General features: G+C 49.4%; 1 pseudogene; it reads left to right on the plus strand.

Moving 5' to 3' along the window:
* The first annotated feature begins 676 nt into the window (after positions 1-676).
* On the plus strand, positions 677-1,579 carry LOC146754661 (olfactory receptor 14A16-like; annotated as a pseudogene).
* Positions 1,580-6,875: the final 5,296 nt, after the last annotated feature.

Here is a 6,875-nt window from a genome sequence, read left to right on the forward strand (position 1 = left end):
TCTCAGGGAAGACGAGTGGGAAAGACAAAAATAACATCCTCTGCTGCTGAGCTGGGCCAGGCTCCTGGGACACAGAGAGATCATACAAGTGGGCAGCGCTGCAGAGAGAACTCTGTGCCAAGGAGAAGCTCTTGTGCACAGCACAGCAGGGCTGGGGCATGAGCTGCAGGTGACATGAGGATAGAAGAGAAGGGAGAGAGAGCTCACAAAGTGTGTATGGTGTGAGCAGGCTGTGAGCTCACTGCAGGAGCATTGCACACAGACCACGACATGGTAAGTCTCTTACAGTAGGCAACACAGCTTCTTTTTCAGGAGGGATCACTAGACTGGGGACATCCCATAGCAGATCTGGCTGCAGGCACTTCATGTTTCTTTACTGTGGAAAAAGCCTTCTGCTCCAGCTGAGGGCTTCTGTGATGCAGCGTCAGAACACAGCCCTGAGGGCTGCGTGACCCAGAACGGCTGCAGGCTGTGCAGCCGGGGCTGCAGGCGGGTGCCCAGGGCTGTCCTGCAGAGCAGGGTCCCTGCTGTGCCCCAGGGGCTGTGTGCCGGGTATGGGATTTCCAAAGGGAAAGGAAAACTTTTATAGTATACCAGGAGGAGTGTCTCTGAGAATGGTCTGGAATTGTCATTATCTTCTGCACTCTGAGCAGGACTCCAAGCCCAGGAACAGCAGATGCACAACAGCAGCTCCATCAGTGAGTTCCTCCTGCTGCCATTGGCAGACACGCGGCAGTTGCAGCTCCTGCACTTCTGGCTCTTTCTGGGCATCTACCTGGCTGCCCTCTTGGGCAACAGCCTCATCAGCACAGCCGTAGACTGCGACCAGCCCCTGCACACCCCCATGTACTTCTTCCTCCTCAACCTGGCCCTCCTCGACCTGGGATGCATCTCCACCACTCTCCCCAAAGCCATGGCCAATGCCCTCTGGGACACCAGGGCCATCTCCTATACAGGATGTGCTGCACAGCTCTTTTTCTTTATCTTCTTTGCCTCAGCAGAGTATTTCCTTCTCACCATCATGTCCTATGACCGCTACGTTGCCATCTGCAAGCCCTTGTACTACGGGACCTTGATGGACAGCAGAGCTTGTGCCACCATGGCAGCAGCTGCCTGGGGCACTGGGGTTCTCCTCTCTCTTCTGCACACTGCCAGTACGTTTTCACTGCCTCTCTGCCAAGGCAATGTTGTCAACCAGTTTTTCTGTGGAATCCCCCAGATCCTCAAGCTCTCCTGCTCAGAATCAAATCTCAGGGAAGTTGTATTTATCATTTTTAGTGCCAGTTTATTCTATGGCTGCTTTGTTTTCATAGTGTTGTCCTATGTGCAGATCTTAATAGCTGTGCTGCGGGTGCCCTCTGAGCAGTGATGGCACAAAGCCTTCGCCACGTGTCTCCCGCACCTGACCGTGGTCTCCCTATTTATCATCACAGGCTTTTATGCCTATCTGAATCCCTATTCTGTCTCCTCCCCATCCATGGACCTGATGGTGGCAGTTCTGTACTCAGTGGTGCCACCAGCAGTTAACCCCCTCATCTACAGAATGAGGAACAGGGAGGTCAGGGATGTGGTAAAGTAAGTGATGACCAGATGTGTTTCAACTGCAGTGAACTGCCCATCTTTTGGAATTCATGACTTGTAATGCAGCTTTCTACTGAATCAAGCTCTCCTTTATTGTTTGTTTGTGGGGATACAAGAAAAGCTGTTCAGAGCAGCAGCTGTGGAGCAAGATAAACAGCATGGGAACCAAGGACACCTCTGCAAGGAGAAGAAGAGTCTCACAGCTCTGATTGGATATGTGCCTGCATGGACAGTTGAAAAGTGTTTTGTAGAATGCTTTGTTGACATATAAGGTGTTTGGGAAAGTTGTAAGGGCGGATGGGAAAGCTAGAAAATAACAACTTGTGAAGGTATATAAGGGATGTGAGAACTTGTAATAAACGATTTGGATCGTTCACATCTGAGTCCGTGCCGAGTCGCTGCATTTGTTTTCTTGGTTGTTTTTTTTTTGTTTGTTTGGTTTTTTTTGTTTTGTTTTTTTGTGGTTTGTTTGTGGATGAGCAAGGAGCTCATGCAGAAACTGAAAGGGAAGAAGAAGGTCCTTGAAATGTGGAAAAAGTGTCTGACCACATGTAGTCAGGGCCTGCAGGGATGGAACAAGGAAGTCTGAAGACCACCTGGGATTGAATGTGACAAAAGGATAACGAAAAATGCTTTTTAAAGTACGTTAGCAGTCAAAGGAAGACTAGGGAGACTGTGGGTCCCCTACTAAGTGAGGGGGGTGTTCTGGTAACAAGGGATTCTGAGAAGATGGAGATACTGATGGCCTTCTTTGCTTCTGTCTTGTGTGAAAAAGCTCTCCATCAGGAATCCCAGAACCTAGAGCTTACTGAGAGGGTCTGGGGACTGAGGGACTTCTCTTTAGTCAGGAAAGAGTTTTGCCACACCAATGTTCATAAATTCATGGTACCCGATGGGGTGCATCCATGGGTGGTGAGGGAGCTGGCAGAGGTGATTGCTGAATCGCTCTCTATCATATTTCAGACATCTTGGAGAACGGTGGAGGTGCCTGAAGACTGGAGGATAGCCAATGTCACTCCAGTCTTCAAAAAGGCAAGAAGGAAAATACAGGTAGTTACAGGCCAGTCAGCCTCACCTCTGTCCCTGGAAAGATGATGGAACAGCTTGTGCTGGATGCCATCTCTAGACAACTGGGAGAAAAGGAGGTTATCAGGAGTACCCAGCATGGGTTCACCAAGGGGAGGTCGTGCTCGACCAACCTTGTGGCCTTCTATGATGTTTTCACATCCTGGGTGGATGGGGAGAGAGTGGTGGATGTAGTCTACCTTGATTTCAGTAAGGCATTTGATACTGTCTCCCACGACATCCTTATAACAAAGCTGAGGAAATGTGGAATAGACTAGTGGACAGTGAAGTGGGTCGAGAATTGGCTGACTGGCAGAGCGCACAGGGTCATCGGTGGTGGTGCAGAATCTGGCTGGAGACCTGTAACCAGTGGTGTCCCCCAGGGGTTGGTGCTGCATCCAGTCTTGTTCAACATCTTCATCAGTGACCTTCACAAGGGGATATTGGTCACCCTCAGCATGTCTGCTGATAAAAAAAAGTTGGGAGGATTGGATGACACGCCTGAAGGCTGTGCTGCCATTCAGCAAGACCTGGACAGGCTGGAGAGCTGAGCAGAAAGAAACCAGATGAGGTTTAACAAAAGCAAGTGTAGAGTCTTGCACCTAGGGAGGAATAATTGCATACACCAGGACAGGCTGGGGGATGAGTATCTGGAGAGGAGCTCTGCTGAGAGGGACCTGGGTGGACACCTGATGGATGACAGGTTGGCCCTGAGGCAGCAGTGTGCCCTCGTGGTTAAAAAGGCCAATGGCATTCTGGGGTGCATTAAAAAGAGCGTGTCCAGCAGGTCGAGGGAGGTGATCCTCCCCCTCTACTCTGCCCTGGTGAGGCCTCATCTGGAATATTGCGTCCAGTTCTGGGCTCCCCAGTACAAAAAAGACAGGGATCTCTTGGAAAGAGTCCAGCAAAGGGCCACAAAGATGGTGAAGAGCCTGGAGCATCTCCCCTATGAAGAATGACTAAGTAAGCTGGGTCTGTTTAGCCCTGAGAAAAGCTGACAGAGAGGGGATCTAATCCAGATTTATAAATATCTGAGGTGTGGGGGCCATAGTGACAAGGCCAGTCTCTTTACAGTGGTACATGGAGACAGGGCAAGGGGAAATGGACTAAGCTGGAGCATAGGAAGTTCTGCACGAATGTGTGGAAGAACTTCTTTACGGTGAGGGCGATGGAGCACTGGAACAGGCTGTCCAAGGGTACTGCGGAGTGTCCTTCTCTGGAGATACTCAAGACCATCCTGGACGCCTACCTGGTGTAGGGAACCTGATTTGGAAGGGGGCTTGAACTCCATGATCTATGGACATCCCTTCCAACCCTTATGATTCTGTGATCCTGTGCGTAATGGGCACTTGAGACCGCAGAGTTATTTAGCTGACCAAATAGATGAGCTCACCAGGAGAAGAGACGGATCTTTCTCTGTTCCCCATCTACTGAAAATTCCAGAGCTTAAGGCATTCCACAACTGTGACACACCTACATTCTCTCACTGATGACACCTTCATTTGATCTGGGCTCTCATCTGAATGGCAGTTCCCTGGGGTGTCCAGCACACTCCCAGCCAGCTGGAAAATGCAGCTGAGGACCTTCAGGAAAGACATGCCCTGGTAGTCTCAGTGCTTGATGAACAACTGTGAGCCCCACAATGGGTCTCGTACCTGTGTGCCACTTTCTGAACACCAGTACCACGATGTAGATGCAAGGCCCAGCCAGGCTAAATCAAATCATGCTTCTGGAAGGGGATGCTCTTGATGAGTCTTTACATTAATGAGAGGACCACAAACAATCACTCAGTGAGCTCGAAATCTCTGTGGCTTTCCAGACCTAGGGTCTCGTTTGGCTCACAGAGACATGTTGGGGTGGTTCCCACCTCTGAACTGTACCAACCTGGATATGGACTCTTTATGACGGATGGGCAAGGAAGATGAGGAAAGTCTGCTTTTTGTGAGAGTGCACTGAGGTCTGCCTGGGGATGGAAGAGAAGCCAGCTGAGAACTGATGGAAAGGGCTCAGAGAGGAGAGTGGAAGGTTCTGTTCTGTGTATATATATATTTGGCAAAATTGTTATCCTTTTCTTTTTCTCCATCGTAGTCTGTAGATTAGTCTGATCCCTGGGTCAGGGATATTTCTAGAAAACTCCCCAGCCTTATCCGCTATTCTGATTATTACCCTTCATTGATAGTTCAGGCCGGCAGCAATGGGATTGCTGACAGGAGCCTGAGGATTATAAAAAATGATTTTAGGAGACTGGGGAAGTTAGTTGATGGAGCGGGCATACAAGTAGTGTTTGCCAGTATTCCTTTGGTGGCTGGGACAAACACTGAGATGATCAGGAAAAGTCATCTTATAAATGCATGGCTGAGAGGCTGGTGCAAATGCAAAAATTTTGGATTCTTTGATCATGGGGCAGTCTACTTGGCACCTGGCCTGAGGTTGGCTGATGGGAATTGCCTGTCTCCAAAAGGGAAATGGATACTTGCCCAGGAGCTGGTGGTACTTGTAGAGAGAGTTTTAAACTAGATAGTATTAGGTATTAGGAGAGAGGCGAGGGGCTCAGCTGAGGTGCGTCTACACTAATGCACACAGCATGGGCAACAAGCAAGAACAGTTGGAAGCCATTGTGCGGCAGGCAAACTATGACCTAGTTGCCATAACAGAAATGTGGTGGGATTGCTCCCATGACTGGAGCGCTGCAATGGATGGCTACAAACTCTTCAGGAGGGATAGGCAAGGAAAGAGAGGTGGTGGTGTGGCTCTCTGCATTAGGGAATGCTTTTATGCTACTGAGGCCCTTGACCTTGAAAGTCCAGGTGGACTGCCAATACCCCAGTTTATTTTGTAAACACTGCTGAGCTTTGCTTTTTTGACTTTTTTTTTTTCCTCTCTATTGAAGAAAAAAAAAAAAAGTTTTCTCTAGTAAATTTGTTTTACAAGGGACTGCATGTCATTAGTTCCTCTTTTGTGATGCTCCAAACATATTGGACCATTCTTAAGCTAGCCATTTTTTCCTATGAAGCCATAGGAATGTATAATGGATTGAAAGCATGGTTAGCAACGCTTACTTGGTATCTGCATGCAGCTCCAGAGGGAGCAACTAATGCAACTAATAGTACAGAAATGGTGGGTTTTGAGCGTGCTCCTCCTTTTTTCTTTGCATCCTTTAAGCAGTCTTTGAATGACCGGTTGGCCCAGTGGACCACACTGTCGATCGTATCAATCTCCCTGAACTTACTGTTGGTTATTGTAATAATCTCACTCAGTATCTGGAATTATAACCTCAGGAGGAAGTCTTCCCTAGAACCAGAGAATACTGAGTGGCAGGGAGTGTGGAGAGACTTTGGAGAGACTTTTAGAAGACAGACATCTCTAGTGTCATGGAGCTCTACTCCTGAACACTTAAAGAATCCTGAGAGTTTGACCGCATATTTGAGACAGGAATGTTGTGGCTCAGGCAGATCTAAGGAGGCACAAATGACTTGGGGCCTAGCTAATGCTTATCAGGCCTTATTCAATACCATTCCTGAGAGGTTGAGAGAGAGAGTCTCAGGGCCGAGAATGAGAGTATGCAATCCAAACTCGACACCCTCCGGTCCGAGCATAATGTCCTCCAGTCCGGGTACAACGCTCTCCAGTCCGAGCACAACGCCCTTCGGTCAGAGCACAGTGCCCTTCGGTCTGAGTGTAACATCCTCCGGTCAGAGCACAACTCCCTCCAGTCCGGGTACAACACACTCCAGTCCAAGTACGACGCCCTCCAGTCTGAGCGCAGCACCCTCCAGCCCAAGCACGATGCCTTCCAACCCAAGTGCGACACCATCCAGACTGAGCACAACACTCTTCAGTCCGAGCATAACGCCCTCCGGTCCGAGCACAACACCCTCCGGTCCGAGTACAACACTCTCCAGACTGAGCACAATGCCCTCCGGTCCGAGCATAACGCCCTACGGTCCAGGTACAACACTCTCCAGTCCAAGTACGACAATCTCTAGTCTGAGCGCGGCACCCTCCAGCCCATGCACCACAGGGGGCACATGTAGTCCAATTGGACCAGCCATCGGGGGCACCAGATACAATGTTGGTTGCCCCTGTAAGAGAGCGAAAGACAAAATGAGTTTCAACTCAGTTAGAGAAAATGCAGAAGGATTTAGAAGAGCAGAGGGAGTTAGGAGAGCAGGGGGAGTCAGAAGAGCAGGGGGAGTCAGAAGACCAGAGGAAGTTAGAGGAGCAGAGGA

The sequence above is a fragment of the Coturnix japonica genome, chromosome W (assembly GCF_054131305.1).
Source record: "Coturnix japonica strain WE chromosome W, WE-NBRP24, whole genome shotgun sequence".
NCBI lineage: Eukaryota > Metazoa > Chordata > Aves > Galliformes > Phasianidae > Coturnix > Coturnix japonica.